This window comes from Penaeus monodon, chromosome 40, assembly GCF_015228065.2.
Source record: "Penaeus monodon isolate SGIC_2016 chromosome 40, NSTDA_Pmon_1, whole genome shotgun sequence".
Classification (NCBI taxonomy): Eukaryota; Metazoa; Arthropoda; class Malacostraca; order Decapoda; family Penaeidae; genus Penaeus; species Penaeus monodon.
This window is the reverse complement of record NC_051425.1, coordinates 13,201,683-13,209,182: the sequence shown is the minus strand read 5'-3', so window position 1 is coordinate 13,209,182 and position 7,500 is coordinate 13,201,683.

Sequence of the window (7,500 nt, the reverse complement as noted above, 5' to 3'; positions counted from 1 at the left end):
AAGGGCGAGGGAAGGGGACAAAGGAAGAGGGAGAGCGAGAAAGGAGACAGGGAGAGAGAGAGGAAGAGAAAAAAAGGAAGAGGAGGACGAAGAAAAAGCAAAGAAGATGGAGAAGAAGAAGTAGAATATGAATAAGAGGACAGAGAAGAAAAAATAAGGATGAATATGAAAAAAATGAAAGGGAGGAGGAGGATTAGAGTAGGGAGAAGAAGAAGAAGAGAAAGGAGAAGAAAAAGAAGAAGAAGAAGAATGAGGAGGAGGAGGAGGAGGAGGAGGAGGAGGAGGAGGAAGAGGAGGAGGAAGAGGAGGAGGAAGAGGAGGAGGAGGAGGAGGAAGAGGAGGAGGAAGAGGAGGTAGAGGAGGAGGAGGAGGAGGAGGAGGAGGAGGAGGAGGAGGAGGAGGAGGAGGAGGAGGAGTAAGAAGAAGAAGATGAGGAGGAGGAGAGGAAGAAGAGGAAAAAAAAGAATACGGTTAAGATGAAAAAAATGATGAAAAAGAAGAAGAAAAGAAGAAGTGGAAGAAAGAAAAAGAACAAGAAGGAGAAGAAAAGAAGAAGAAAAAGAAGGAGAACAAGGAGAAGGAGGAGAAACAGATGGAGGACGCGCGCCACCACCTTATCCGGGTCACAGCATCTTCAGCAAAACAGGTGGTGCTGTTGCTAAGCTCTACAGGTCACGTGGGCCGATGAATGGGCCGGATGCAGGGAGGGAGGGAGGGAGGGAGGGAGAGGGTGCGGAGGGGGAGAGGGAGGGGGAGGGGAGAGGGATGGAGGGAGGGCGTGGGTGAGGGTGAGTTGGGGAGAGGGGGAGGGATGGAGGGAGGGAGAGGGAGAGGGAGAGGGAGAGGGAGAGAGAGAGAGAGAGAGAGAGCATAAAAGGTAAGAAAGTAAAAAAAAAATGAAGATAACAAGAGAAAACTATGAGAGGAAACAGAAATCAAACTGAAAAACTGAAAAAAATGAGACAGAAAGAGAAAGAGAAAAAAAAAGAGACAGAAAGAGAAAGAGAAAGAGACAGACAAAAGCAGAGAAAGGAGAGAGAAAGGAGGACCATAAAACAGAATAATGATAATCGAGAAAAAAAACACTGATTCTAATAAAGGTATTAAAAAGACAACGACACACAAATATCATTAACGTAAAAAAAAAGCGTTGACCACTAATGATAACAACAATAATCATAAAAGTTATATATAGCGAGAAAACCATTAGCTGTTAATCAACGAGAGCAGAAAAAATATATATAAAGAAAAACTGGATTAACTCATTAACACGAAAAAAAATCTAAGATAGGGCAAAGACCTTTCACCTTGGCGGGTCACAGAACGTTCCGGGGTCAAACGTTTCACCTTGGCGGGTCACAGAACGTTCCGGGGTCAAACGTTTCACCTTGGCGGGTCACAGAACGTTCCGGGGTCAAACGTTTCACCTTGGGGGTCACAGAACGTTCCGGGGTCAAAACGTTCACCTTGGCGGGTCACAGAACGTTCCGGGGTCAAACGTTTCACCTTGGCGGGTCACAGAACGTTCCGGGGTCAAACGTTTCACCTTGGCGGGTCACAGAACGTTCCGGGGTCAAACGTTTCACCTTGGCGGGTCACAGAACGTTCCGGGGTCAAACGTTCAGACAGAGAGGGGGGAAGGGGGGGAGGGGGGAGGTTTAATGTCAAGTGAAACGTTTTTTTTTTTTTTTTTTTTTTTTTTTTAAGGGGGGGGGGGTCAGGTGGACTTGAAGGTGACTAAAAATGGATTCTGGATGATATGCATGAGTGCTTTACAAGGGGAGGGGTGGGGGGGAAGGAGGGGTATTGGGGTAGGGAGGGAGCGAGGGAGGGAGGGAGGGAGATAAATTGAGAGAAAGACTAAAGGTGAGAGGTAGAGAGAGACTGATAACAAGAGAGAGAGAGAAAGAGAGAGAGAGAGAGAGAGAGAGAGAGAGAGAGAGAGAGAAGGAGAGAGAGAGAGAGAGAGAGAGAGAGAGAGAGAGAATGAGGATGAGAGAGAGAGAGAGAGAGAGAGGAGAGAGAGAGAGAGGAGACGAGAGAGAGAGAGAGAGAGAGAGGAGAGAGAGAGAAAGGGAAAGAAAGAGAGAGAGAGAGATAAGGAGAGAAAGAGAGAGAGAGAGAAAGAGAGAGAGAGACAGAGAGAGAGAGAGAGAGAGAGAGAGATTTACATACTTCCTTGGAATAATAATATCGAGGAAATTAAAGATCTGCATTATCTGAAAGACAGCTCCCCGTATTTTCCAACAATTAACATTTAATTTGCTTCCCTGGAAGCCACGGTGCGACTCGAAAGATTTTCCAAAGCAAGTAACTCCACAAGAATTTCCTTAGAAAAAATAATCCTATTCGGTTTCAAAGAAGGAAATTATATGTGCAAATTTACTTCGTGGATTAGATTCAAAATGAGCCGAGGAAGAGTATCCTGGAATGTTTTTGAAATTAAGAAAAAAAAATGAGATGGTTAATGGACAGATGGAAATATATAGATAGTAGATAGTAAAGATATATACAGAGAGAGAGAGAGAGAGAGAGAGAGAGAGAGAGAGAGAGAGGGAGAGAGAGAGAGAGAGAGAGAGAGGGAGGGAGGAGGAGAGAGAGAGAGAGAGAGAGAGAGAGAGAGAGAGAGAGAGAGAGAGAGAGAGAGAAGGAGACAGAGAGAAAGAAAAAAGAGAGAGCGAGAGACCTGGAAAATGTAGAAAATCAAGATCCACAAAGATAGAACGAAATATATAATCGTTCCTAAAAAGAAAACAAAAAGAAAGAAAAAAAAAGAACGTTATCACCTGCATTACCGCAACTCAGCTGTTATCTCTCAAATAACCTCATTACCTCCACTTAACAGGCGGCAGTTTGAAGAACAAAGAATTTATCAGATGGACATACCAATTTTTCTCCTCCACGTTATTTCATTTATACGATTATTTTTTTTCTATTTTTCCTCTCGTTTCTTCTCCATCCTTCTTCTCCTTCCATCTCTCCAGTTCCTTTATTTGTCTAGTTTCTTTTTATTTTTTTTTTCTCTCCCTCTCTTTACTTTTATACATCTTTTTGTCAGTTCTTTCTATCTCCTTCTTCCGTATCTCTTTCCTATACCCTCCCTTTCCCTTCCCACCCTCCTCGTTCCCTCCCTCACCTACCCTCTCCCCTCCCTTCTTCCCCTCCCTCCCTATCCCACCCTATCCCCTCCCTCCTCCCACCCTCTCCCCTCCCTTCCCTCCCACCCTCTCCCCTCCCCTCCCTCCCAACCTCTCCTCTCCCTTCCCTCCCTCCTTCCTCTCCCTTCCCTCCCTCTCCCACCCTCCCTTTCCCTCCCTCCCTCTCCATTCTCTTGTATCATCACTAACCCACGGAATTCCCCACTCGGGAAGGGCAAAAGGACAGAACAGGTGGGGAGGAGGAAGAGGGAAAAGGGTGGAGGAGGGGGAGGGGGAAAGGAGGGAGGAGGAGGGGGAGGGGGAAAGGAGAGAGGAGGAGGAGGGAAAAGGAAGAAAAGAAAAGGAAGGGGAAGAGAAAAGAGGGAGAGACGGAGACAGAAAACAGAGAGATAGACAGACAGAGAACGAGAGGAGACACAGATGAAAAGATAAAATTGGAAAATAGGCTACAGAGAATAATAACAATAACACCGAGGGTGAATAAAGGAGAGGGAAGAGGGTGGTGGAGGGTGAATATGGGAGGGTAAGAGGGTGGGGGGGGGGAGGGGGTAGCGGTTGCACTTGGGTTAAGGATGCAAATCCGGAAGCTCAGCGGTCACGAGGAGAGGTCAACGGAGGTCAAGGAACGAGCGAGAATAAGCCGAGAGGTTTTGTCAGAGGTGGGGGAAGGAGGGGAAGGAGGGAAGGGAGGGGAAGGAGGGGAGGAAGGAGGGGAGGAAGGGGAAGGAGGAGGGGAAGAAGGGGAGGAAGGAGGGCGAGGAAGGAGAGAGAGAGAAAGAGAAAGAGGAAGAGAAAGAGGGAGAGGGAGAGGGAGAGAGAGAGAGAGAGAGAGAGAGAGAGAGAGAGAGAGAGAGAGATGACAGAGAGAGAGAGAGATGACATAGAGAAAGAGACAACTAAAAAGTGAGAGAAAGACCTAGAAAGTGAGAGAGAAAGACCTAAAGAGAGAGAGAAAGACCTCGGCAGAGAAAGAGGCAGAGCAAAAGAGCGAGGAGAGAGAGAGAGACAGCAATGGCGGATGAATGGCATACCTCGCAGAGCCCTAAAGGTGATCTGGCGAGAACTGGCTCTCTTCTCTCTCTTCTCCCTTCTCTTGTTCCTCTCCCACTTCCCTTTTTTTTATTACGTCACCTCCTTCACACCCTCTCTTCTCTCGTCCCTTGTACGTCGTGCATTCCAATCGCTTCCTTTTCTTTTTTCTTCTTCTTCCCCATTCGAATGGAGAAAGAGATGGAAAGGAGAAGGAGGAGGGGAGGAAATGAAGGAGGGAAGAGGGAGAGGAGAAAATGAGGGAAAGATGGAAGGAGGCAAGGGAGAAGAAGGAGACAGGAAGAAGGGGAGGAGAAAGAGAGGGAGAAAGAAGGAGCGAAAGGAATTGGGATGAAAGGCTGTTGAGGAGAGAGAGAAAGAGAAGAAGGGAGAAAAGGGAGAGAGAGAAAGAGAAGAAGGGAGAGAGAACGGGAAAGGAGTGGGAAGAGAAGGAAAAAGAAAGAGAAGAAAGAGAAGGAAAGGTAACATGTGAAAGAAGAAGGAGGAGGAGAGAGAGAGAACAGAGAGAGAACGAGGGAGATGGAAGATGAGAGAGGGAGAGAGACCAAATGGATGAAGAAGAAGCAGGATGAGAGGAGAGGGAATGAGGAATGGAAGGAAGGGGGGGCGGGGTGGGGTGACCAAGAGACCCACGGTCGGATAGCCTGGAATTTCCACTTTTATTCCACTTGACTGAAGACATTTGGGTGCAGAAGTTTCAGCTGGGTCCTCTCTCTCTCTCTCTCTCTCTCTCTCTCTTCTCTCTCTCTCTCTCTCTCTCTCTCTCTCTCTCTTCTCTTTCTCTCGCTTCTCTTTTCCGCGTCTCTTTTTTTTCGCTTCTCTCTCTCTCTCTCTCTCTCTCTCTCTCTCTCTCTCTCTCTCTTATATATAATATTATATTATATATAAAATATATTTTTAAATATTTTAATATAAATATATGTATAATATATTTTTTTTTTTCTTTTTCCCACACGAATATAGACAAGCCAAGTCCTCTCTCAATCACACATACGGGGGAAAAAAAGGGAAAAAAAGAAAGATAGATAGATAGAAGATAGATGAGAGAGTGGAGAGAGAGAGAGAGGGGAAGAGGAAGAAGAGAGGGAGAGAGAGAGGAGAGAGAGAGAGAGAGAGAGAGAGAGAGGAGAGAGAGAAAAGGGAGAACAGAGAGAGGAGGAGAGAGGGGGAGAAGAGAGGAAAGAGAGAGGGGAGAGGAGGAGAGAGAGAGGAGACAGAGGAGACACACAGAGAGAGAAGAGAGAGAAGAGAGAAAGAGAAGAAAGGAGAACCAACCCTAATAACAAACACACAACCCACACGTACGAAACCCCTCGCAGGATCACCGAAGAATTTTCTCAATAATATTTAAATCCTACAAGACCGTTTCCACAAATGAAACTAGTCCGGTTCACCTCCTTCGTAAAACTTGCTTGACATCCTTCAGTTTCAGTTTCAGCATTCATAAATTTCTATTGTATTAACAGGACGAGAGTGTTTCTGGAAACCACGCTTGCTGAAACTGCTTCCTGTTTCTCAAGACGGTAAGTTGGTATAATGTTATCTATCTCTATCAGTCTATTTGCATCTATAGCTAATTAATCATACCTCAAATTTAAATCTATATCAGTCTATTTGCATCTATATCACTCTATTTAAATCTATATCAGTCTATCTACATCTATATCTGTATGTATTTATTCATTCATTTTTGAATGCATGTATGTATGCATGTATGTATGTATGTATGTATGCATGTATGCATGTATGTATGTATGTATGTATGTATGTATGTATGTATGTATGTATGTATGTATATGCATGCATGTATGTAAATGTTATATATTCACCTACCTATTTATATCTATCTACATTATCTATCCATTTATCCATTCATACATCTATCTACCTACCTACCTACCTATACATCTATCTTTCTATCTATCTGTATAAAAAGACAACTGTGAAAACGTATGTGATCTTAACATCAAACTCATATATTTCCCTGGAAACAACAAAACACAAACACAACCACCCAACCCAAACAAAAAAAAAAAATTTTTAAACAAAAAATTTTATAAAATGCCCCGCAACCGAACACACCAAACAAACAAAACACCACCACCAACACCCCACCCACCAACACAAATCTAAATCCCATGCACGTTTTTGTTTCACGCCCATAAAAAAAAACAATTTTAGGTTTAATTTTTTGGGAAGTGAAGAAATTTAAATTTCTAATCGCATGTATTTTTGTGGGTTTTTCTTAAGTAGTGTGATTGTTTAATGTTTTAACTGAAAAATTTAATTATTTTCTGATTAAATAAAAACATTTTATTTTTTTTTCTTATTTTGCGTTTCACTTCTCACTATCTTATCATCATTATCATCACTCATCATTATCATTATCATCATCATATCATTATCATCATCATCACTTATCATCATCATCATCATATCATTATCATCATCATCTCATTATTAATCACTACGATATCATCACTATCATTATCAATCACTATCACCACCACCATCATCATCACCATCCCCATTATCCTTATTATCACTATTATCGCCAAAACCACCTTTATCACGACCACCCTCATCATATTCAAGATTTTATTTATTCCAAGCAGGGACTCAAGATGCAGAGGTCAAGTGCAGCGACATTTTCCGCTGTTCTTTGAAAGGGGTTAATCCTCTATTTTAAAAATCCTCAATTCTCAATTCCTTTCCTCTCGTTTTTTTTTTTCTCTTCTCTTTTTTTCTGTCTCCCTTCCTTCTTTTCTTTTTCTTTCTTTCTTTTCTTTCTCCTTTCTTTTCCTTTTTTTCTTCCTCTTCTTCTTCTTCTCTTCCCCTTTTTTCCTTCCTTTTTTTTCTTCCTTCCTTTTTTTTCTTTCCTCCCTTCTTCTCTTCCTTTCTTTTTTTCCTTCCTCCCTTTTTTCCCTTGTTCTCCCCCTCTTCTAATTTTCCTTTCCCTTTTTTTTCTTCTTCTCTTTCCCCCCCTTTTTTTTTCTCTCCCTTCTTTTCTCCTTCTTTTTCTTTTCCTTTCCCACCTTTTTTTTCCTCCCTCCCTTTTCTCTTCACTTTCTTTCGTGGGGACAATTTTCCCTTTTTCTCCTCTTCTTCCCTCTTTCTTTTCTTCTCATCTCCCCTTCCTCTCTCTCTCCCCTCTCACCTCTCCTTTTCCCACCTTGCTTCCCCCTCCCTCCTATTTTCCCCCCAAAAGGGGAAAGCCCCCCCCCAGGGGGGGGGGGGGGGTGAAGGGGGGGGGGGTTTAACTTTTGGAGGGAAAAAGGGGGGGGAAAAAGGA